This window comes from Halichoerus grypus, chromosome 9 (genome assembly GCF_964656455.1).
Source record: "Halichoerus grypus chromosome 9, mHalGry1.hap1.1, whole genome shotgun sequence".
Classification (NCBI taxonomy): Eukaryota; Metazoa; Chordata; class Mammalia; order Carnivora; family Phocidae; genus Halichoerus; species Halichoerus grypus.
The window spans coordinates 56527987-56555083 of NC_135720.1; the positions used below are offsets into that span (position 1 = coordinate 56527987).

The 27097-nt window shown below is 34.4% G+C and overlaps 1 long non-coding RNA gene across 2 annotated transcripts in view; it reads left to right on the forward strand.

Moving 5' to 3' along the window:
• The window catches only part of LOC118520827 (uncharacterized), a 115583-nt gene extending 95184 nt beyond the window's left edge, over nt 1–20399 (forward strand). The window contains exon 3 of one of the 2 annotated variants that reach the window (XR_013440918.1): nt 8527–8788. This is a non-coding gene — a long non-coding RNA (uncharacterized LOC118520827). Of the gene's footprint in view, nt 1–8526; nt 8789–20205 lie in introns of those variants that run through there. The other variant, XR_013440917.1, reaches the window with a different exon arrangement.
• The last annotated feature ends 6698 nt before the right edge of the window (nt 20400–27097 follow it).

Below are 27097 nucleotides of genomic sequence, written 5' to 3' on the forward strand. Positions count from 1 at the left end.
CCTTCATCTGAAATCTACTTTATATGGCTTGGCATAACTTACAGGAGTCCTCATGATTAGATTCTTGCCTACTCCTTCAATCTTACACTGTTACACTCTGACACGTAGAGCAAAGAATCCTAAGCACCGCTCATAACAAAATCTCCCAGGTGGATTTTTATGTAATTTGTTATTTTTATATATTTTTAGACGTACAGAAAAGTTTCAAGAAATATAGAGATTTCCCATAATCCTTTCACCAAATTTCCCTAATGTTAACATTTTATATAACCATACTAAATCATCAATACCAGAAAATTGACATTGTCACAATACTACAAACTAAGCTAAAATTTTATTCAGATTTTATCACCCTTTCCACTAATGCCCTTTTTTTTTTTTCTGTTCTAGAATCCCATATTGCATTTACTTATTATTTCTCCTTGGTTTTATTTAAGTATTTTTATAGTTGCCAGATCTTAACTTTTTTTCATGACCTTGACACTTTTGAAAAGTACTGGTCAGTTACTTGGAGAACTTTTCCTAATTTGATTTTGGTTGATGTTTTTCCCATTTTTAAAATGAAGTTGTGCATTTTGGAAAAGAATGCTATAAAAATTATAGTACGCTTTTTTTAGTGGCTTAGGTCAGAAACTTCCTGATGTCAAAATATCTTAAGAGTGGTGATGTTAACATTAATCACTTGTTCATGTTGGTATCGGCCAGGTTTATCCTTTTTAAGGTTACTCTGTTTCCCTTTGTAATTAATACAAATCTTGGGGTAGATACTTTGAGACTCATCAAATATCCCATTTCTCCTCAAACTTCCACAACCCTCTGCACTTCTTGTCTGCAACAATTGTTGCTGTGGTATTTGCCTAATGTTTGGCTTCCTCTTTTCCTCTTACCTTTTAAATTTTTACACTTGATCTTAGCCAAAAGGCCGAGAAGCGATTTTACCTTTTAAATTTTTAAATTGGAATTCTTCTGGGAAAAAGTACTCTTCCTTCTCCCCCATTTATTTATTAATTAAACGTTTATTTATATCAATATGAACTGATGCATATTGAATTCTATGGACTATAATTCAACACTATCATTATTTTATAGTTCAAATCATTTGGCCAGTAGGTTCTACTTTAGGTGGATTCCTGTATCCTTTTGTCAGCCTTCCATCCTTCTATGAAAGCTTTCTTACTTTCTAGCACCCCAAATATCTGTATCTATATTTATTTATTTATTTTTTTAAAGATTTATTTATTTATTTGAGAGAGAGAGCAGGGGAAGAGTCAGAGGGAGAGACAATCTTCAAGCTGATTCCCTGCTGAGCCCCAAGCCCTATGCGGGGCTTGATCCCAGGACCCTGAGGTCATGACCTCAGCCAAAATCAAGAATCTGCCGCTTAACTGATTGAGCCACTCAGGCACCCCTAATATCTGTATCTATATTTAATCTATCAATCAACCATCTATCTAATCTCTTGCCATGTATTTATACTGACACTTCTAATTCCATCATTTGAGCTTTCTCCTTTAAAAAAAAAAGATTTTATTTATTTTTGCATGAGAGAGAGAGAGAGAGAGAATGCATGAGCCGGGGGTGGGTTGTAGGGGGACAGAGGGAGAAGCAGGCTCCCCACTGAGCAGGGAGTCAGACGCTGGACTTGATCTCAGGACCCTGGGATCATGACCTGAGCTGACTGAGCCGTCCAGGTGACCCTCCTTTTCTTATTTACAACTTCTTTCTTAGGCAGTTGTGTTAGCAGCTCTTTTTATCAGTATTTGTATCTATATATTCATGTAATGCCAGTATATAAATAATATCAGAAATACTTATTTATTCCCTGGGTGTCTATTTTAATAATATTATTATGTAGATTACAGTATTTATTCATAGTTTCTTTACCTTTAAAAAGTTTCTGAAGTTATATGTTGCTTTCCCCATTCCCTTTTATGTAGTTATGTTATTGATTTGTAGTTCAGTTAGGTTAACTTTTTACTCTTGTATTCTGTTTTGGGTTTCTCACCACATGCTGGTAGGTTTTAATTCTGGGTTAAGAGTCGGAGATATATAAAGGATCTATTCACTGAAATGTCATCGCCTCCTCATCCCTACTAACTATTCCCATTCTTTTCCTCTTTCCACCCTTTTCCACCCACTCCTTGCAGGTAATCAGTATCTTTTTGAAACATTTTCCATTTCACCTCCTTCTCTGACTATCTCTTTCTTATCATGTTTTGTAATTATTTTTAAAATTTACTGGGCCTAGAGCCATGCTAAGGATTTTATATCACATTGTTTGATCTTCACAAAAACCCTATGAAATAGTTAATATTCATATCTCAACTTTATAGGAAACAAAGCTTCAAGTGTAAATTGTCAGGGGCTAGCTACACAGGTATGTAAATGGCTGAGCCAAGGTTTATTCGATTCAGATCTGTTTGATTCAGATCTCTCAAGTCTTTTTCAAGACCCCAAGATATGTTTACATTGAGGCTTTCAATGACCTCCCAGAGCAGCCAGCTATCCCTCATCTTCCTTCCCTTCAGCTTTCACAGAATCCTGCTCCTACTATTCATATAATATTTCTGCCAGTTACTATTTTTATTTAAGTGGCCACAGTTCTGCCACGTACTATTTTTATGATCATGTATATTAGTTAACTTCTATGAATCTCCATTTTAATCTGTTATAATAAATTCTTCACATGGTTGTTATGAATAATGAATTAATATTTTTAAACACTTATATCTCATATAGAACATAAAATCTAATAATTGCAAAGTATTTAAAACTAAGCCCAAGTCCTATTAATTTATTGGTATTTAGTTAGTTAAAATATATATATTTTTGTTTCCAGTTTCTCCTTTTTCTTTCAACTAGGCTATGTGGAATTTGCGGATCATTCAATTATCTCTGCTGCCTAAAATTTGCCTAAGAAACAGAGCAGTACTCAGTATGTGTTTGAGAAGAAGTGACTACATAAAAAATCAAGGTCTAGGGCGCCTGAGTGGCTCAGTTGGTTAAGCGACTGCCTTCGGCTCAGGTCATGATCCTGGAGTCCTGGGATCGAGTCCCACATCGGGCTCCCTGCTCTGCGGGGAGCCTGCTTCTCCCTCTGCCTGCCGCTCCCCCTGCTTGTGCTCGCTCTCTCTCTCTGACAAATAAATAAAATCTTTAAAAAAAGATAGCATTACATACTTATTAAGAGGACACATTAAAATAGGCTGATCTGGGGCACCTGGGTGGCTCAGATGGTTAAGCGTCTGCCTTCGGCTCAGGTCACGATCCTGGAGTCCTGGGATCCAGCCCCACATCGGGCTCCCTGCTCAGCAAGGAGTCTGCTTCTCCCGCTGACCCTCTTCCCTCTCATGCTATCTCTCATTCTCTCTCACTCAAATAAATAAATAAAATCTTTAAAAAAAAAAATCAAGGTCTACCTATAGCACTCCAAAAGTTTAAAAAAAGATTCAATATAATTGTTAATGTACCAATTATTTGAAATTCAAATTAAAATGAATATGGAATTAAATATCTGCATTAATATATAAATATTTCTTGGGAAAATAGCATCCTTTTTTTGAAGATTGGGTGCAGTATAAAGTAAATTTCAGTAACAAAACAACTTTTCCAGAGCGACGTGCATTTTTTTCCTCTTAAATTTAGAAAAAGAGCCTTTTGGATAAAGATCTGGAGGTGAATCATTACACACAGCAGGCTTCCTTTCCTCTGGCATCAATCAACCAATAAAGCTCTTTGGTGTTGGGATTCCCAGGGACAGCCACAGACTAAACTTGGCGCCCTTCTCAAAACTGGTTCCTGAAGAGACTCTGGAATTCAAGCTCTGAAATAAAGGGAGTAAAAACATCTCTCTTCACCAGAATTCTTGATTTTGTAAGGAATCATGACTATGTAGGTATTTGAACTGTTGACACAAATCAAAATGTTACCTTCCACGGGTTGTTTTAGAACTTTTACCTCCCTGTACAGGGGAGGGGGCCAAAGACAAAAGGAACCTTTCTACATGTTTAATGCTATTACGGGATAGTGAAATGAAATGACATTTAAGTAGATTTAATGTACCCTGGGTCTATCTATTTATTTATCATTTTGCAGGAGTAAAAGAACCTATAGTTTAGTTGTCAATGATAAGTTGCTTCATTTTTTTCTCCTCTTTTAATTTTTCTTTTAAATCAAACATATTAGGCCACTAGAGTAGTTATAAGTAATCAAGATCCCGCATTGTAGGAGATACTAACAAGAGCTGTGGCTACTAAGGGGGTCAGCCTTGCTTAGCAAGTCCCGTCTCAGAGAAGAACACTGTATGTTCTCCAGGGGTTGCAGAGCCCATTATGGTTTATGCATGTGGCTCTTCACTTCTTGAGACAGGCAGGGCTGTGTTTACTGCCCAAGTCTCACGGGAACAAAAACAAAAACTGTTTACCTAACAAACACTCTGGTGTGCGGCTATTTGGAAATGCGCTACTAATTCTAGTAAAGTCAGTTGGGTTATTATTGGCTAAAGTGACTTGGGGGATTCATTGCAATTAAAATTTCAGTTTATTCATAATGCTGATTGTTCATAGGACATTTAGCCATAGTACCATTCTAATCCTTAAATGGCAAGGATAATTGTAAACGTCACAGTCTTGTACCTGCAAGAAATGCTACCCGCTATTGCCAAAAACAAAATTACACCTCATTCAAAATACCCAATTAAGAATAAACAGTGTAAAATCTCCTCCCAGTTACCAGTGGGGTTTTATTTCAATTCCCAGATGATGCAAAAACTATCTTGGGTACCGAAAGGGGAGGTCTCTCAGGTCCAAGTCTTTAAGGTTACCACAAGGGGCTTTAAGGTTAGACCTTGAATTCAGGTGGTTTTGCAGTTTCTGTGCCAACTCACATCTACAAGCAGAAGTCCGAGACCTGAGCATCCTAGCTCTCCAAATGTGCTGGGAGACCAGCCAGGCCTTTGGAGGGCCTGTTGCCCACATACTTTGAGTGCTCCCATTGTGGAGTTGGTAGAAGCCCCTGCTCTTCACAGGTAAAGCATCATGTTGGTTTTGCTCTTCGCACAGTTTCTCTTTGCTTTGTGTGTGTGTTTCTTCTTGCTTATTTTTGGCTTCATTTTGGTTTTGGTTGTTTGCTTATTTTTATTTTGTTTTCTCAATTTCTCAAGTACTTCCATGGAAAATTTTAGTTTCAGAGAAATTTTAGAAAGTAACTCTGATGACGTAATTTTCAACGTATATGAAACGTTGGAAAAATTGATTAGTTTGTGATATGTGTTGTGGGACTGTGAGTAGAACTGTGCCATAAACATATTAATTTTGAAATAAACATAATGGGATGCATTCATTTAAATAGGTAGTATTGTTCTTCCCAAAGTAGGGATAAAGGTGGGATGCCGGAAGACAGCTACCAATGAAGCAATGCTCATTCCTTAAAATTGTGTCCCTTTTATAAAACTAGCGAGGGGAGTAAATAAGGTGGCATTTGTATAGTAAAATTTCTCAAGACAAGAAAGATAAAGCTACAAATGAAATATTTTATAGCATACATTTATTCAGTATAAACCCTTAGGAGTACCTAAGAGTATGGACTTTGCACTAGTTACTGGAATTGTAAGAGTAAAACATTATGGAATCCTCACTGACCATAGTTTATGAGTGAGGAAGTAATTGAAACTTTAGATGTGTAAATCTAACTTCACTTCTCTTACTGGCGAAAAAAGAGAGTTTAAATGATTGGCCCAACTTTATATATGTTAAATGTCTTGTTAAGAGAAGAAGGTGAATAAGGATAAAATTTCCATTCAGCAGTTTACCTCTAATGCTGAAGGAATTCAGAATTCAAAGAATGTGTTCACATGTGCAACATTAAAACGATCATATTTTCAAAGCTTTAGAACAAATGATATGCACTAAAATACAAGATTAAACAGAATATAAATTATTCATCTCTTCAATTCATTTAGACACTCAGGTTATTTTATATGACCATCAATCGCCTTTGTATTACGCTTTAGTTATATACAGAGAAGGAGAATAGGTGAATGTGTTCTATTCTTTTTTGTATCAGTTTTTTATTTACATTGTAGTTAGTTAACATATAGCATAATATTGGTTTCAGGAGTAGAATTTAGTGATCCATCACTTCCATATAATACCCAGTGCTCATCCCAACAAGTGAATGTGTTCTAATCCTATGAGGAAATTTGAGCCTTTCTTAAAGTGCTTATTTAAAGTAAGGCACTATATTTTTTATCAAGTTTTTGCTATAATTTCATGATGTACCACAAATAAAACTCTTATTAAAATTTTTATTTTTCTGAATTTTCAAGTTCATCTACAAATAAAATACAGTATTTCAATACTCTTTTCCTTTCTGAATGGACTTTTAAGTTAATGAGAAAAGATAGCTTATGTATTAACTCTCATTCTAAATACTAATTGGAGGTCAACTCCTAGCAATGCTGCTAAACATGAGATAACATAACTGTCTCTAAAATTCTTCCTCTTCCTAGACTTGTTCCCAGGTTTACTATAGAATTTAACTGATTACTCTTTCCCTACTGAGTCTGTCCATTTTTCTCCACTTAGTTTTTTTCAGATTCATTCCAAACCTACACTTAACACTCACCAAATACCTAGATATTTGAATTATTATATATGTATATTTTTTGAAAAATGTAAAGCTTGCAATATTATTTATGTTATGCTATGAAGGTACAAATCACAGAGGTACAGGTCAACTTTTTTTTCAAAATAGTTGGGGCAATGAAACATATGTGTGTACTTAATGAAAATTTTTGATGATGATGATGATGATGATGCCTTTTGCATGCCCAAATACACATAAAAATGTAATCATTTCATAATTTATATTCTGAAGTATTTTATATGAATGGTAAGGTTCTTTTTTTTAAGTTTTAAAGTGGTGAGTTTATAACTAAGACATATAATAACCCAGATGGCACTGAATTCCTAAACTGTCTCCTCTCTAGTGGAAGCAGCATTTTTATAACAACTCTACCTTATAAGCACAGGCCACACTGTTGGTTCTAAGGTCTCCTCCTAGGGAGAGAAAAAAAAATGCAGAATTCATTTTTTTTTTTTTTTTTAAGTATGACACAGTAGGAAACACAATAGTTCACTTGGTTATGAAACATACTCGTAGAATTTCAGATTTCTGGAACTTGTCATAGACCTCAGTAATTATTTCTACTTTCCCCCAAAGCTGTCAAAACAATTTTTTAAAAAATTCATTTATTCTGTATTAACAGTCTTCAGATTTCATTTTATTCAATAGTACGATAGACCTAGTGACAGATTATATTGTTACATTTTAAGTATTTTATCTCTTCTTTCATCTTCATGTCTTCTTCTCTCCTATTCCTGATCTTTGTTAATAACATTGCCACCCTTTCTGTCATTGGAATAAAAACCGTCAAGTCAGGTTTGACCTCTCACTCACCTTCTAATCTTTATATAATGCTGATGATTCTACTTTTTTACCCTCTTTCTACTTCAACTTATTTCTGTTGCTACTGCCACACTCCAAGCCTTCAATAGATTTTACCTAGATTGTTCACGTTGTCTTAAATATTTTCCATGGTTCAAAACTATACTTTCTTATGCTGCACACAGGTTTTTCTTCTTAAATTACATCTTTGATCAAGTAATACTCCTTTTCAAAACGTAGAATTACTCTCTGCATAATGTCAAATAAAATGCACAGTTCTCAACCTTTTATTTAAGCTATTTGGGAGCCTAATTCCAGCCCAGCTTTCACTGTTCCTATTTTTTTACATTACATTTACTGGATGTTTTATTGTAAGCAAAATACTTGTTAAAGAAATTTGAAGATATAAAAAGTACAAAAAAGAAAACAACCTTGACTTATAATTCTTCTATGAAGAGATACCATAACTCATACTTACTTCTAGTACTTTTTGTGTGATGACCGTGTAAAAATATATCACCATATAAAGACACAGTTTTCCTGCTCTCCTCATTTACATTATATTGTTTTTCTTAAAAAACTTTATTTTAATTGAATGTTGTAGTCTATTTAATGATCATAAATTATCATAAGATGCACATAATTAACCTTTTCTTGTGTTATTTTTATTTTGCAAATCACATTTTCCAAAAATTATATTTTATGCTCAGATCTATTACCATAAGGAAAAGAGTTTAGTAATTGTATCTTGTATTATTAATACTCATACACCTGACCTATTATTTTTTTAAAGTTTTTATTTATTTCCAGTTAGCATGCACGTTGTACTAGTTTCAGGTGTACAATACAGTGATTCAAAACTTCTATACGTTACTCAGTGTTCATCTGAGTAAGTGTAGTCACCATCTGTCACCATACAACGTTATCACAATATTGAGTATATTCCTTATGCTGTACTTTTTATCTCTTGACTTACTTATTTTCAATCAGTTCTTGAAATAGTCCAGTTTTCACAGCTATGGTCACATAAAGTTTTTCAAATAATTTTTTTAAAAGATTTTATTTATTTATTTGACAGAGAGAGAGAGCGAGAAGGAGCGAGAGAGAGCATGCACAAGTTGGCGGAGCGGCAGGCAGAGAAGAGGGAGAGGGAGAAGAAGGCTCCCCGCTGAGCAAGGAGCTCCATGTGGGGCTTGATCCCAGGACCCTGAGATCATGACCTGAGCTGAAGGCAGACGCTTAACCGACTGAGCCACCCACGCGCCCCTCAAATAATTTTTTATAGAAGAGCAAATAAGTGTTTTGTTTTTTAAACTCCTGTAATATTATATTTATTTTGATTATCTATACAGTTGAACAAAATTGTATTTGTACATAAAAATATCTTGGAGTTAAAAAATTAAAAACTAAAATGTTTTTCAGTAGTTGTCATTGTGTTCTGTTATTTATGTATAGGAGCCTAAAGTCCTGCATGATTTTTATACTTGTGTATAACATTTCATATGCATTTGCTTCTTGGTGTTTTGTTTGCCTTATGTGTACTTTTCTTTTTGTTTTCTGATTGCCTAAAATTTGATAAAGGTATTTGGGCATGTATCAGTTTTATATAACTTAGGAATCACTGGGAGTTTTCAATTTCCTGTATCTCTTCTTCCTTGTTTTTCTTTCTTTCTTTTTTTTCTTCTGCCTACTCATAGATGCCTCAATTTTTTCCTCTAAAAAAATAACTGATAGGGCGCCTGGGTGGCTTAGTTGCTTAAGTGTCCGACTTGATTTCCGCTCAGGTCATGATCACAGGGTTGTGAGATCAAGCCCTGGGCCATGGAGTCCTCTTGAGATTCTCTCTCTCCTTCTCCCTCTGCCCCCCACTTCTCTCTTCCTCTCTAAAAAAAAAAAAACAAAAACAAAACAACAACAACAAAAAAAACCTGCTAAGTACTTGAAAGTTACTATATGAGAAATAGCCTAAGTCTGAGATGCATTTGTATGTAACATGAAAAGCAATATGCTGACATATTTTCTATTGCCTGTTATTATAATGAATAACTAGATGCACATAACATAGTATTGTGTAGGTGAAAGCTCTTCATAAATATTTATGTAATTTTAATCCCCTTTTCATTTGACTAGAATACATCTGAGAGTATTTTTATTCAAAATACTAGAGATTTTCAAAAATTTTTGTATATGTGAGGATTTTTTAATTATTAGATGAGAAAAAGTCTCAACATACCTTGGAAGTCTCTACATTAAGAAAATGAAGAATACTCCCTTAGCTAACCAATATTTTAAAATAATACCTATAACAAACTTCCTTAATACAGAGCATAATGAGTGGATGCTTGAAGGTTCCCATACCTGGAAATTGGCCCCTTGTTTCTAAAGCGAATTCTGTCACTACTCTTTACATGCTGCTGTTTAGCCACTCAATGTATTTCAGAGTTCTCATCTTTAAAATTAAGGTCAAAGATGTTGCAGGAATCTTCTTGCTCTAAACAATTTCAATTATATTAAATAATTTCAAATATTAACAGTTAACCCAGAAGTTTCTTTGGATTTTTAAATTAATTTTAACTTCCTATTACCTTCACTCTTTATGTTTTCTGCCCCCACTGCCATTGAGACATGCCATATTTTTTCTAAGAAAATTAGCCCATTCAGTTCCTTCCGAAATTTATTTCATTTATCTCAGATATGTGATTTTTGCTGCTGGATATCTCTAAAACATTCTGTTTATAAGTTCAGGTTTTAGAGTTGGCTCCATTCACTAAATAATGAGCTTCCTTCTTGACTCTAAGTTACCTCGCGATATTATAAAATACACATAGGCTGGAAAATGACGTGGGCCAAGATATTACACAACATTGAATAAGGAAAAAAGTTGGAGTAAATGGTCCTTTAAGCTCTTAGGATGGGGATATCATATATTTTTATCATTTGAATTTGTCTGCTTGGTTCTTTATTCTTGCAAAAATTTCCTATAGACTTGTGGATTTCACTGTTCCCTATTTTGACATCTGACTGTTTTATCCAGTCAGTAAAATATTAAGCAGACACTAAGTATTTCTCTGTCACTGTTTTTGTCAAACAAAAAATACCCACTGCCTTAGTTAAGTTTGGATATGTTCCTTTCTGTAAATACTGCTAGCCCTGATCTAGTTCAGACAACATAGCCATACATTACAATTGCCCATGCAAAATTTATGAATGTTTTATAATAAGAATTATTGTATTCAATATTCACATGTAAGTTACTCTCTTTTTCTGGCCAGGCAAAGTCTTACTGAATATTGAATAAGAACTTGTCCTACAACTTTATATCAAGGAATTTTATGAATTGAAGAAAAATGGATACTAAATATATAAAAGTTAAGATAGAAACAGTAAATAATCATTCCATTTTCTTGGTTGACTTATAATACAAAACTTTGTCACCTAAAACTTTGAAAGACATGGCAAACAGGGTCTCCTTGAGGGACACAGAGCTTGGTAAAATCTGCTTATTTTGATTTTCTAATTAAAATTGGTATAAAAATAACCCTGCCAGTGCTAGCCGTTTTTCTATGTGCTTACATTAACCTCTGCTCTATTTTATGCTCATAATGAATCCAAATCTGCCGTCAAGTAGAGAGTGTTCAGCTGGACTCTGGGAGAGGAATTATTGTTAGATACCTGGAAGTCTAGTGATTGACGAACCTGACACTTACCCTAAACTTTTAGATCTGAGTTGATGGCTCTGCTCCTGGGGCAAACACCTTAGGACATAGATGGCATTTTCTCTCCAAAGTTTCTGCGTATTAGGAGTAAGGTGCAATCTGTCATTTACAGAAGAGGAAGATTTCCCTATCCTCCCAAATCAGGCTATGGTAGCCTCTTTATAAATTATCAACAGATTACATTCTCATATCTACACTTTTATTATTATGCAGTCCTTTTCACAACAGAATTAAACTCCAAAGAATTTTTTCCTAAAGAGTGGCCCAGAATGCTTTAAAAAAAAAAAAAGTTTCATGTGATTTCATTATATAATGTGATTCACATGAGTTATTTATAAAAATTGTTGATGTACTTGACTACACGGGATAATTTATTCGATGGGAAAAATGCATAGGCTAGATCACAGCATTTTCAGTATCCAGTTGAAAATTGATAATGACCATAATTAAAAAAAAATCTATCCACTCTAAAACTTTTAAAAATATAGCTTTCTAAACAATTATTGAATCAAAGCAAAATAAAACACAAAATTATTCAGAGAATCTGAAAAAAAATAGAAGAAATATTCTGATATATAGACAAAACTCCATTCACAGGAAAATGTGTAGTATTTTTTTAAAGGAAAAATAAAAAAGTATAATGGATGAGCATACTTCAATAAAAAGTTTAAATAATCTTAAGCATTAAATTTAAGTAAGCAGAAAAGGATTGTAAAATAATAAAATAAAACATGTTGAAACAATTTTGAAGTAATTAAAGAACAGGAAAGAAAGAAAGTAAAATAAAATCAAAAGCAGGTTCTTCCAAAAATGAATAAAATATACCCTCAGGTAATCTTTTTAAGAGCCTGATTAAGATACCATTCATATACTGCACAATTCTTTTATTTAAAATATAAAATCTTGGGCACCTGGCTGGCTCAGTCAGTAGAACATGTGACTTGATCTCGGCATAGTGAGTTTGAACTTCACATTGGGTGTAGAATTTACTTAAAATAAAAAAATTAAAGTATAAAATTCATTTTTATATTAAAAATATATATTCATGAGGCTGTGCAACCATCACCACAGTCCAATTTAGGACATTTAATTTTCTTTAAAAGAAACTTCATATATACTAATGGTCATCTCCCATTCTGCCCTCTCCTCCAGGCCTAAAAAACCACTAATTTAATTTCTGTCTCTGTAGATTTGCCTATTCTGGACATTTCATATAAATGGAATCATACAATATGCAATCTTTTGTGACTAGCTTCTTTCACTTAAATAATGTGTTGAAGGGTCATCTATTGGTAGGATCAGATGATTTTTATTCCTTAGTCTGTTGATTTGATGGAGCACATTACTTGATTTTCAAGTGTTGAGCCAGCCTGCATATTTCTCCTACTTAGCCATTGTATATAATTCTTTTTATTCATTCTTGGAATCAGTTTGCTAATATTTTGTTGAGGAGTTTTGTATCTATATTCTTGAGAGATACTGGTTTTTGGTTTTCCTTTCTTGCAATGTCTTTGTTTGGTGTTGGTATTCAGGTAATACTGGCCTCATAGGAAAGGTCAGGAAGTATTCTCTCTGCTTCTGCTTTCTGGAAGAGATTGTAGAAAATTTATATAATTTCTTTCTTTTTTTAAAGATTTGCTTATTTGAGAGAGAGAGGGAGTGAGAGAGCAAAGTGGGAGGGGCAGAGGGAGAGGAAGAGAGAATCTCAAGTAGACTACACTGAGCTCAGAGCCTGAGGCGGGACAGAGCCTGAGGCGGGCCTGAGATCATGACCTGAGCCAAAACCAAGAGTCAGACGCTAAACCCACTGCACTATTCATGCACCGCTATAATTTATTTCTTAAGTGTTTGGTAGAATTCACTGATTAACCCATTTGGACCTGGTGCTTTCTGTTTTATAGGTAATTGATTATTGATTCAATTTCTTTAATAAACATAGGGCTATTCAGATACTCTGTTTCTATATGAGTTTTGGTAGATTGCATCTTTCAAAGAATTGGTCCATTTCGTCTAGATTTATCAAATTTGCGGGCATAGAGTTCTTCCAATATCCCTTATTATTCTTTTAATATCTATAGGATCTGTAGTGATAGTCCTTCTTCATTTCTAATATTAGTAATTTGTGTCTTTTCTCTTGTTCTCTTAGTTAACCTGGCTTATTGATTTTATCAATCTTTTCAAAGAACCACCTTTTGGTTTCTTTGAATTTCTCTACTGATTTCTTGTTTTCAATTTCACTGGTCTGTTCTAATTTTTATTATTTCTTTTGTTCTGTTTACGTTGGATTTAATTTGCTCTTTTTCTTCTATATCCCAGGGGTAAGCTAAAAACTATTTGTTTTAAATCTTTCTTCTTTTCTAATACATGCATTCAGTAATTTACATACTTTGAGCACTGTTTTAGCTACATCTGACAAATTTTGATAAGTGGTATTGTCATTTTAATTTAGTTCAAACTATTTTTAATTTCTCTTGATTGTGTATTTAGTAACTTGGAGGAGTAATTTTTGTGAAGTATATTTCCCCTGTAGTATGCAGCTTCTCATGTTCTTCCTCCAGTTTTTCTCACCCTTGTCTTTACTTCTTAGTCTGGCCACATAGTGGTCATCTCTGTATCATCACAATCCTCTTGTTGACCAAAGATTTTGCTTAAGCCCCTTTAGCGTGTTAGATTTTTACCTTTACATTGGATGTGTGTGCTTGGAGTTTTCAGTCATAGGGAATTTGCTTTTTTTTTTTTTTTTTTGCTCCGAACTACTTTTTTTTTTTTTTTAAGGAGCTTACAGGTTCTGTCTTTGATTACTCCCAAGAGGATACAAGTTCAAGCATGCACACAGTCTCCCAGACTACCAGGAATGACAATATGATTTTTAAGACTGGCTTCCATAGAGTCACCTCTAAGTCAGAGTAGCTTATGTTCGTTCAGTGTTTGGTTAGAAGTTATTTTCAAGTCCCTTGTGCCATGAGACCCCAGCCCTATATGGATTGGTCTGTGTGCAGATTGAGAAGAGTAAAGAAGAACCTCCCTTGAAGACAGCAACAAATCTCTTCTGAGGTCTCTTTGCTGAATGGCATCCTATACCCTTTCCTTAAGCAGTCCCTACTGAAGCAATGGAGATTACTTTTGGACCTCACAGTTCCCAATAGCATCTTTGTCACAAATCTGTAGAATTAAAAATGCAGACAGATACATGATTGTCAAACATTTCATTGTTGTAATAGCTTTATACCTATAACAAAGTGCCCTTACTTCCTCATGATAACTAACATTTCCCAAAAGAACAAGCATTTTATTACTACAAAGAGTGAAAAGACTATAATGTTATAATAAAATAGGGTCTTAAACTGTATAAACATGGAGAATTCCATACATTTCCTGTGTCTTTTTCATTTCCCCTCCACTGGGGGGCATCTTATAGCAGCAGCGGACAGTTCAGACCTTTGGAACCATTAACCCACCAACTACCTATAGGAAGCTTGCATTTCATTTCTGCTAAATAACCTTGGCAGTTGCTTGGCAGTTGTTAAGTAATTCATTCATAAAAGCAAATAATATTGAGTACCAGATACCGTTCAAGGTGCTTGGGATACATTAATTATAAAACACAAAAAATTAACCACTTGAAAGTTCCATTCTAGTAGACAATAAAAGAGAAAAGAAAGTATGTATGTAAATTATACAGTGAACTGCAAAGTGGTAGAGCTGAGTAAGAGAAAGTTGAAACAGAATGAGGGAAAACATGTTCAATTTTATATTATAAGGCCAATTTTATTTTGAATGGTATGTGTATATATACACATTCACACACATATATACACATTTATGTGTATATGTATGCATGTGGTGACATATATACATATGTTCATATATACATATTGTTCAATCACCTAAACTTTTATGAACACATGTATATCTATTTGTGTGTATGTGTCTGTGTGTGTGTGTATATACATATATGTACATAAATATGGATGTATACATATTATAATCACTCTATTAATCTTTTATGATTATACATGTATATATAAGCATATACACACACAAAACTCTACCTCCTAAACTTACAATTAATTTCATTAGGACTCATAATCTTTTAACTGGATATTTAAAGTTTATATATTCTGAATTTTGTTTTTCTCTTCTTCACTATAGTCATCTTTGTGCTCTTTTCTGTCTTTTATTTATTTATCTGTTTATCCATTATTTATTTGTTTTAGTGCTGACACTTCTATAAATTACTCTGGTCCACCTCTTTCATTTCAGCTGCTTCAGCTCCTTAGAGTTCTGTTTTGCATTTTCTTTCCTTTCAGACTTGACCTCTCACTTCTGCCTTATTAGATGGCATGCCATTGCTTTTATTTCCTTGCTCTCCTATATCAGTGAGCATGTAAGCGATGAGGAATGTCTAAAATTGTAAATCTTATGCTTCCTTTTGCTAGCGTTTAGTAGACCACGAATCTTAGATGAGCTGTCCTTTTTTTTTATTTTTTTAAGATTTTATTTTTAAGTAATGTCCTTCTTATAACATAGCATATGGCTTTTGAATATGAACTTCATGAGATCCTTCTGTCGTCTGCCTGCCCTTCCTCTAAAATGCACTTTTTCCTGAGTACAGGTATTATGTTTACTTTAACCTCACAATTCTACATGTCTGGGTAGTATTGTGTGGACAATTTTTATTAGCAAATTGAAAATCATATCTCCAAACATCCAAGGTTTGTTTTGTTTTGTTTTTAAGTAGGTTCTTCACCCAAACATGGAGCTTAAACTTACAACTCCGAGATCAAGAGTCACATGCTCTACTGACTAGGCCAGCCAGGTGCCCTCCAGTGTTTAAATATATAGGTATTTACACTGAGTATTACTTTTAACAAATACATTTTATGTCCTTAACTTGATATTGCACATGTGTGTTCCTAATGATTTAAAAAAGCATATTTTCTGTGATAAAGTATCATAGTACCTATCTACCTCTTTTTATTTTTCTCTTGGTTCAAATTATTCCTTAAATAAGTCCAAAATTTCTCAGTCAGTATCACTGATCCTTCCCAATGTAATGCATGAGAATTCAAATGAATGCTAAAGTAAGTTATTAGTCATTCCAGAATACTTTTGTTTGAGCTTAAGATCAAATTTTATGATAGTCATTAAGGGTAAAATTATCTAATTAAATGTGTGATATAAAAGAACTGGAACATTTTTTAATGGCAATTGTTCCTTCTTTTATTTTCTTCAAACAATACTCCTATAATCTATGTTTTTACATTATGCAAATATCCCCACATGTTCAATTAATAGCCATTTAGAGGAAGATTAACTATCCAAATTTGGCCACCGTACCGGTCCTCATTCTTTATTTCATCTGATGCTCCATATGTCAATAATATTAGTAAAGTTGTTATATATGTCAATAATGTTAGTAAGTTTGTTATATATCATTATATATATATATATATATATATATACACATATATATAGTGAAATTTATCCATTGAATGTATCCATTATACATATGATGGAATTTATGTAAATTCCATTCTACTCCCTGAAGGATTTACACATAGTGTTAGTACTTGCTTTGGATTTGTTTAATGCAAATATCTGTCTCACTTTGTTAACAAGAGAAAGTGGAGCATTTCCCTAATAGGAATTTACCATTACGTTTTATCTGTAAAATGTCATATTAAAACAGGTATCACAGTATCCTCTTTGTTGAATTATGTTAGCCACAGAGCCTTTATTGGAACACATTATGTTACAGCTTCAATCTGTTTTTTAATGAATATAGAAACTGCCTTATATATTAAATATTTCAATTGTTTACATATAGCAGGATTGATCACTCCTTCTTTATGACCTCTAGGCCCAGGTGGGAATAGAAACATCAGATAGAATCTAGTAGTGCTATTTTATGATATTATGTGATCCCCAGTATGCCTCAAGAATCACAAAATGTATCAGCCTATACCTGATGCCAACAGCTTTGCATAGGGAATTCACCATTCTCCATGATTCTCAAGTCCTCTCCCAGCAAATCCATTGTTTTCCTATCACAATACTGTAACTAATCACATCTATTTAATAAGAAGTTGATCACCCCCAAAGGTCCAGTTAATCTGCAGAGACCTGACTCACTATATGCTATTTTATTTATTGCTGAAGACCTAATGTCTGAAATTTTAATATTATAAACAGACCTTGACCTGAATCTTTTCCTCCTCATGCCATACAACAAATACCCTAAATAATCTTCATCATTGCTTATCTATAGACTTGTTGACAGCAACTATAGTAAACCCTAAGGATCTGGGTATCCTGATCTTAATATAGGTATTCTTTCTAAATTAGCTGGAAAAAGAAGAAACAAGGGCATTATGTAGATATTTGGACATGCAAAATTGTTCTTAAAAAAAATATCTCTTGACAAATAAGAAATTTGGAAAACTATTCTATCTTGTGAGCTTAATGTTAAAATTATTTTAAATCAGATAATCAGATAGTATTATAAATAATATTGTTCCTTAAACTTTACCTCATATAAACAAAAAATAAAATAAAACTGTAGTGTAAGTATCTTCTCAATGTTTGGTAATCAGTACTAAGTTCTGATAAAATGTTCTCCTGCAATGGATATTAAAGATAGTGACTTACATGGTCATTCAATATGGTATGTAGTCCCTGGAAATACTGTGTTTTGAGTCTTCCTCTGTGTAATGAAGGGTATTTTGAAAGTGATTAAATTATATGCAAAAGCATTGCATTAATATCATGTGCATCCTGGAATGAGGACTATCATAAGACTATGATGACATGAGACTGTGAGTGTGTCCATGTTGTGCTTTCTACCTCAGAGAAGTTAGCATTGAAAATAAGCAAATCTTAATCAGTGTTCATATCAAAGTGTTGTGGTAGCTTTTTACGTACACTAAATTTTTACTTATGAGTCCATGATGATAATCACAGGAAAAATGATAGTAACAGAAAAAGATATAAATGAGAATAAGAGCATATCTAATATAATAAAGAAATGAAATGGTCACATTTGTTTTTCTCCTAGAATGAAAGTACTGGAATTTTCCAAATAACTATCATTAATAGTTTATGGCTAAAGGACACTATTCCATCAGTAGAAGCCTTCTGAATTCACTACAGTTGTTGATGATAATTTACTACATTCATTTTTAGAAACTATAAGAATAAATCTAATTATTGCATCTGAATATGCATAAATGTTTGTTATCATAAGCTATACATTTTAACATATTATTGAAAATGTTTTCCCCCATGAAATGAATTTCATGCATGACTGGAAATACTTCTGTAATTCTGAGTTATGGGCAAAACACATTTAGAGCAAAATAGCTTTAAAATAAAATTAACTTTTTATTGGTAATAGCTATATTTTATAATGTTTGTATTTTGAATTTTTCATGGTGTCCTAGAATTTAAAAGTTGGAAAGAGCATTAGAAATTATCTGTTTGGGGGCACCTAGGTGGTGCAGTCAGTTAAACGTCCGATGCTTGGTTTCGGCTCAGGTCATGATCGCAAGGTTGTGAGATGGAGCCCCGCGTCAGGCTCCGCACTTAGCCTGGAGTCTGCTTAAGTTTCTCTCTCCTTTTCTCTCTGCCCCTCCCCACCGCGTGCTCTCTCTCTCTTTAAAATAAATACAAAAATCTTAAGAAAAAGAGAAATGATTTGTTTGAGTGACGTATTTAATCCCACCTATACCATCTCTAGGGGAAAAAATACCCCCAAAATCTCAATGTTGTTGTAAAAACAAATAAGATATTTGCTGTGCCAAAGTATTATTATTATTATTATTATATAATATATAGTATACTTTTGTATATTTTATATACATGTATGTGTAGTATGTTTTGTATACTATACATGTAAATATATATGTAAAATAATTACTGTGGTAGTAAAATAGCAGTATATAAGGTACAGTGTCATTAGGTAATTTTTTTTTAGAGTCTCTTGTCCAGCTTATTATAAAACCATGACTCTTGACTGTTGGTTCAGAACCCAAAGAATTGATCCATTTTTTTTTCTTTTTGAAAATTCAGTATATCATTAGGTTTCCATGCACCAACACTTAATATTTCCCCTGAACCCTCAACATAGCTATATATACAACTTAATAAGTTGAAACCCATTTGTAGTCCAGTAGTACTTTCTTTCTCCTTTTTCTAATCTTCATAAAGACATATGCCTCTTTGTCCTCATGCTTCAGGTTAGACCGAGACACAGAATGTCAGTTGTGCCTGCCTTCCAGGTCATTTCAGGACCTCCCCATACCATCAGCCTGGAATTCCCTTCATAGATTTTCCTCACTGTTCTTCTGTTCTGGTTCACTTTCTACATTTACTTTATTTTGGAGGGGAACATCCATCCTCCAGCAGTTTTCTGTAGGTACACAGGAAGCAACATTTTGAGACCTGACACACCTCACAAGAGTTTTCTTTTATCTCCACATTTCATAAATAATCTTGTTGGATATAGAATTGGAATTGCTGGATATACCTGGAATTCATTTTCCCTCTGAAATTTGAAGACTTGCCTGTTCTGTTTTGTCTTTTAGCTTCCATGGTTGCTATTGCAAAGTCCAGTGATGTTCTGACTGTTAATTCTGTATGTAGAACCTGTTTGGTCTCTTTGGAAATTTTTAGAACCATCTCTTTATCTAAATGGTCAGGATAATTTATTTTGGTGTGGAATTTTTTTCATTTATTTTATGGGATAATATGTAGATTTTTTTTAAAACTAGAGTTCTGCACTAATATTCTTGGATATTTTCTTGTCTAACTTTTAAATATTATTTTCTTTCCAGAGTTTCCTTTTCTTTCTATAAATTAGTACTAATCAGATGAGCTACCCCCTGATTTGATTACATAATATTTCCTTCTTTTCTCTCTTATATTTTTTCCTTGTCTTTTTTCTATGTTTTATATAATTTCTTCAGTTTTAATCTTGTAAGTTCTACATTAATTTCTCTTAAGGTCATATATTTTTTTAAGATTTTATTTATTTATTTGACAGAGAGAGACACAGAAAGAGAGGGAACACAAGCAGGGGAGTGGGAGAGGGAGAAGCAGGCTTCCCACGGAGCAGGGACCCTGGGATCATGACCTGAGCCGAAGGCAGATGCTTAATGACTGAGCCACCCATGCACCCCTTAAGGTCATATTTTTGATTGAAATAGACAGTTTGTTCTTTTTCAAAATTCCTTTGTATAGAACTCAGTATTGTTTAATAAATTCAATATCTTTTATCTAATGAATCTGAATTTTACTTTATATGAAATTTTCTTTTGTTCATTGTCCCTGTTTCCCTCTGAAATTTGTTTTTATCTTTGTCTTTCATGCTAGTGAATTTTCTCTTTCTGGTGATCATTGCCTTTTTATATAGTTTTAGTCAGATTCCAACCAGACACCTCAAAGAACTTTAAGTATTTTAAACAGGTGGAATTAGTTCAGGTGATCAGTTATAAATATGGTAGAATATCTGATAATGCATTCATAGGACAATATATCACTTAAACTGAATCTGGCTGAATCACCAGCATGGGGACCTAGAAAATGTCGTCTATGAGGATGAGAATATGGGACCCAGCAGAGTGGGAAATGGTGAGGAACAAATTTGAGGGCAAAGAGTTCTAGGAGTATGTATTAGAGTTCTCCAGAGAAATAAAACAATTGTCTATATCTATATAGATCTAGATACAAGTAGAATATAGATATATAGATATAGACACAGATATAGATAGAATAGTTTTATTATGAGAGATTGGCTCATGTGATTATGGAGACCGAGACATCCCACGATCTGCATCAGCAAGCTGGAAAACTACGAAAGATGATGATATAGGTCTGAGTCCAAAGATTCAAGAATTGGGGCTGTGTGGGTACAATGGTGTAAATCCTAGTCTGAGTCCAAAGGCCCAAGAACCAGGAGTGATGATATCCAAGGACAAGACGAGATGGGTGTCTAAGCTCAAGCAGAGAGCAAATTTGCCCTTTCTCTGCCTCCTTGTTTTACCTTGGCCCTCAGTGGAATGGATGTTACCCTCCCACATTAGTGAGGGCAATTTCTTTTTTTCTTTTCTTTCTTTTCTTTTTTTTTCTTTTCTTTTCCTTTCCTTTCCTTTCTTTTCCTTTCTTTTCCTTTCTTTTCTTTCCCTTCCCTTCCCTTTCCCCTTCCCCTTTCCCTTTCCCCTTGCCTTCCCCTCTCCTGCCCTCCCCTTCCTTTCTTTTCCTTTTTTCTTTTCTTTCCTTTTCTTTTCTTTTCCTTTCTTTTCTTTCTTTTCTCTGTCCACTAATTCAAATGCTAATCTCTTCTAGAGACATCCTTACAGACAAATGCAGAAGTAATGCAAGTAATGTTTTACCAGCTATCTGGGCATCCTTTAGCCCAATCAATTGACACATAAAATTAGCCATGACAGACTAGCACACACATTTTTTTAAAAAGTCATGAAAAGCTGCCTGGAAGCTCTTTTGTACATGGGTAAATCTCTACTGGTAGGTTTCACTATAGGGTGATTTGGTGTGAGCCAGACACGGCAATTGATTTCTCCCAAATTCACAGACTAACAAATGTTGTTTTTGTTTTGTTTTGTTTTGTTTTTAAAATGATCTGTGTCTCCAGAGGTGAATCTTTTAACTTCCTTCCTGGGGAATCTAAACTGGGTTGGAAGCTAACCATGGAAAAGTGGCTAGGGAAATCACCATTCACCAGCAGATATTCACTTAATTGCTCAGCTTTTGCCTGAGTTTTTTTACACATGCCCTAGTGTCTGGTTTCCTTTCTGGTTTCCCATTTGTAAAGAGTGAATTCCATGTCTCCAGCCACTATAGTGGTACAAAGGATCTGGCTGAGTGATTTAGTAGGAAAGAGGTAGGGTTTAAACCTCTTTATTCAGATTTTCAATCACCCTCCTGATTTTACACTCATTTCTGCTCTTACAATCAGAGGTGACTCCAATTAGTGAAACTTTCTGGGGTTCTAAGACACAGACGGTTACCTCTTATTGAAATATTTCTAGAAACAGGATTTGGCTTTTGTCATTAGTACAGCTCTCATTTACTTGTTCATTCAGTTTCCATCGTCCATCTTTTTTTTTTAAGATTTTATTTATTTACTTGTCAGAGAGAGAGAGAAAGCACAAGCAGGGGGAGCAGGCAGAGGGAGAAGCAAGCTCCCCATGCAACAAGGAGCCGGATGTGGGACTCAATCCCAGGACCCTGGGGTCATGACCTGAGCCAAAGGCAGACGCTTAACCAACTGAGCCACCCAGGCACCCCTCTATCTTCCATCCTGTGTTCATTTCTTTCATTGTTCTCAGTTTTTCTAGAAACTGGTGGATTTTTGACTCTGTTCCTTTGCTTTCACTTTAGTGGACATTCAGAAATGAACAGAAATAAATGTGAGTATTCAATATCTGTGTTTCCTATCATAACATCTTAATAACAGATAATGCTGCATAGATAACAACTTTAAAAAATGAAACCTAATGAGAGCGCTGCCTTTAGAAACTAGGCAGGCCTTAACAAACTTCATAATATTGCAAATTTTTAATGTTCATCTTCTAATCATATTTTTATGTCAAGATTGTGGAACTGGCACATATGTGGAAACTTTTCTCATTTGTTTTAGAATACAACATCATTCCACGAAGACTATGGAGTTAAGAATAGTATACATATTGTTTTTGGGTTAGCTTCTTTAATCTAATGTGTCTGACAGAAAAATGGCATATTGTGTGGGTGGATGAACAATACATTCTTCCGTCTGTATTTCAGTGTTTGTCCACTGATGACCACTCCAAGAAATTGTTGTCAAAGTGCAATTTCTCATGACACAGTTGGCTTTCCTAAGTTTTTCTAGGCAATCCATGCTTTAGCGTTTAAGCAAAATTTAGTCAAGTAATTCACACAACCCACTTTTGCTTTTTTGATTACTAAGAATTATATATCATTGGGCACATATGTTTACACTATGGTATAACTTTTTTTTCTGCCTTAATTTTGAAGATGGGAAAACACCTTGGACTATATATTTGGTTATTGCATGACACTAAATGTAGAAATTAATAATTTAAGGGTGGGGGTGCCTGGGTGGCTCAGTTGTCAAGTGTCTGCCTTCTGCTCAGGTCATGATCCCAGGGTCCTGGGATCAAGCCCCACGTTGGGCTCCCTGCTCAGCGGGAAGCCTGCTTCTCCCTCTGCCTGCTGCTCCCCCTGCTTGTGCTCTCTGTCTCTCTCTCTGACAAATAAATAAATAACATTTTTAAAAAAATTAAAAAAAATAATTTAAGGGTCAACCAGCTTGAAAATATCAATTCAATATTTGGAAAAAAGTAGTTGATGCATACTTTCTAAAACTTGAATATACATAAATTGCTCATTTAAGTATTGTTCATCATCTCAGTTTTACTGGAGTGGAGGTGGTTACAGAAGTGGAAATAGTATTAGCTTGCATAGGCTTTTTAAAAAATTGTTACTCCTTTGGTATAGTTTGTGAATACTGAATTGGTGTAAATTTGAGTAAGAAGTTAACACATAGTCTAGGGTGCCTGTCTAGATTGGAGAACCAGAATAATTTTCTATAAGGAATCCTTCCTCTATAATACAAAGAACATTACTATATTGTCAGTCTGGGGACAGAAGACTTGGTCAAGCTCTGCTCTGTTTGTGTGTGTTCCACCATCCTGTCCTCCAGTTCACTGATTCTATTCTCTGCTTCATCTAATCTGCTGTTGAGCCCCCCAGGGTAATTTTCAGTTTTGTTATTGTATTCTTCAGTTCTGTGACTTCTGTCTCATACTTTCTTATATTTTCTTTTTTTTTTTTTAAGTTATCACTGTGTTCATCTGTTTTTCTACCGAGTTTGTTGAGCATCTTTATGATAATTACTTTGAGCTCTTTATCTTGTAAATTATTTATCTCTGTTTCATTAAAGTTTTTCTCTGGGGTTTTGTCTTGTTCTTCTGTTGGGAACATATTCCTCTGTCTCCTCATTTTGCTTGAATCTCTGTGTCTGTTTCTATGTATTAGAAAAAATGGCTATCTCTCCCAGTCTTGCAGGTGTGACTTTGTGTAGAAGATTAACCTCATCATTTAACCTTGCCCTAGCTTTTGGCTGTCCCTCAGACTTTTTTCATTGTCTAAGCAGCCTTTTTTTTTTCTTGGTAAGTCCCAGTTGTTATGGGTGTGTCAAGAGTTGTGAGTGTTCCAGAGAGAGGAACCTAGTTTCAGGCTGATTGGAAGCTAGACTCTCAGGCCCCAGTTTCTAAGGTATGCATTATATAAATCCTGTGGGAATGCAATTGTAAACTCTTCTGGCCTCCAGACCAGGTGATCTGGAAGTGTCTCCTTAGCTACAGTCACAAAATTAGTGGTTCCAGGTGAACATATGAGCTTTTTTCTGGGAGGTACTGCTGAACTCTAATGAAGCCAACTGAGAGTTCAAAGATGGAATCCCCTAGCCTACACTTTCATAGTTTCTAGATTTGTGGCTATTTCATTTTTCAGGCTGAAGCTTAGGTCAAGTAGATAGGTGTTTTTTTTTTTTTTTTTTTTTTTGTTGTTTTTTTTTTTCCACAGGAAGACTAGGGGTGTGTTTCAGTCTGCTGTCTGTACTGTGCCCTGTAGGTATTAGCTTGCCAAGAACTGTCATTCCAATTGTTTCAGACCTATAGGGCTCAGAAACACAATCCTGCTTGGCCCTCAGAGCCAGGTGATTGAGAGGCACCTACTGCGTGGGTTTTACATGATGGTCAGCTTAGGCAGAGCTATGGTGGAGTGGTATTTGTGGGCAGGGTGTGCCCACCAACGCTTCAGGTTAGAGGGAGATTTCCAAAATTATGCCTGGCAGTGCCGTTGTTAGCAGGGTAGAGGGAGTCCCCCAGGGTCTCCATCCCTGGAGAGAGTCCCAACAATCTCCTGCCCTTCTAGTAGATGCTTTAAGAAAAGCAAATGAATCTCCTTCACTTATGGTTTGGCACTTTTCAAACTACTACTGCTTTTGAGCTAGGTTCTAGGGTGAGTGAATCTGTGCATGAACCATTTAAGTGTGGAGTTTCCATTCTGTACAGTCCTGTGGATTTCCTGGACACACACCACTGTTGTGTTTTCAAATCAGACATTTTCTTTCTCCTCAGTGTAGGTCCACAAGGGTTGGGGAGCCTGATGTGGGGCATAAACTCTCTACTTCTCAGGAAGAAGCTCTGTATTTGTGAGATCCCTCCCGACTGTGATTTGCTGTGCTGGGGACTTTTTTTTTTTTGGACCACATCTCTGCCTCTCTTACCTATCTCTATCCTTTGTTGTGGAGGAGCTGTTCAGCTAGTTTTCAGGTCTTTTTCAGAGGGGATGTAGCTGTAGATTTGTTATGTCTGAGGGAGGAGATAAGTTCAGGGCCTTCCTAAGTGACCGTCTTGAACTGCCACTCTATTGTGTTTTTAATGAAGTATTTTGTAACAGAGGAAGGCAAAGGATAAGAGAAAAGTAAAGCATGTTTATTGCATTACATCACGAACAGATTGCAGTTGAAAGATCCTTATTAACCCTTGGAATCAGAATATTTACTCTGGTAACACAGAACAAAGGATAGAAAACAGAACAAACAGTTCAATAATGTTAGTTTTAATTCTTAAGATAAGGAAATGATTTGCCACAAAAGCAATTAGGTTCATCAGAGTCCTAAAATGTTAAGAGACTATGCTTCATGGCAGTATCTGGGATACTTTGCAAATGTTCCTTTACCTTTTGAAACCAAAGTTTCTCATCAATAAATGGGAAATAAAAGTAAAGCTTTCACTCCAGAAGAGTTTTTATAAGGATCAAAGAAAAATGTATGTGAAAGTGCTTGCAAATTATAGACTCAAGAGATAGCTCATGCATATTAATATCAATTCCATATAAAATATTTTACAACTTTATTTAATAATTTCAATTTATATATTTTTTCAAACACACTGTCACATATGTGTCCATAATAATAATATAATAGGTTTTATTACTCCCATTTCTTAGATGAAGAAAGGGCTAACTTTTCAAAATAACATATGACAGAAATAGACTCAGTATTAAAATTAATATTGTCATTTAGTGCTACATTTTTCTTAATAGCATCATCATGTTCTATAAAAAGTTTTATTATAGTCTTGCTTAGAAACCTTATGAAAAAGGTATTTTATACACACACATATGAAAAGGGAAATAATATTTAGTGAGCTATAATGCATGAGCCATTTATGTATTTTATAATATCAAGTGTCTCTAAAAGTTCTAAGAGTCCATGTTTTTAAAAAATATACATTGTAAAGATGAAATTAAACATAAGAATATTTAAAGACGGTCCAAAGTCACATACCTATTTACATCATAGAACAAGAATACAGCCTCAAGTTCTGGACTGTGAAAGAGCCCTCACTTTTGCCTGTATAAAATGCCCTCCATAAATGCTATAACCACTGGCAGGTGGATGATGGTGTTTTTGTTTGTTTTGTTTTGGTTTTTAGCCCCTGGCAATTCACTTAAGCACTCCCAGCTCTATGTTCTTACTACTCTTCCACTTCTCAATGTTTTTGCTTGCTTGTTTTGAGATAATTTGAGGTCATAAAAAAGCATTTTTGTAAACCACAAAGTGTATAAATATCCTTTTGTGACATGTAAATGTTGGCTCACGGAATGATATCAGAAAATGATAACATGCTTTTATTTTCAACTCTGGAGTCATCATGCTGTTTTCATGTGAAGTACATATTTCATATGACTTGGTGAGGACTTATTTTTTATTGAAATAAATTTGACACAATATTATATAAGTTTCAGGTATATATCATACTGATTTGATACATTTTTATATTGCAGTGTGACTGCAATATAAAATTGTTAGTTTTATATTGCAGTCACTAATAACTAACAAT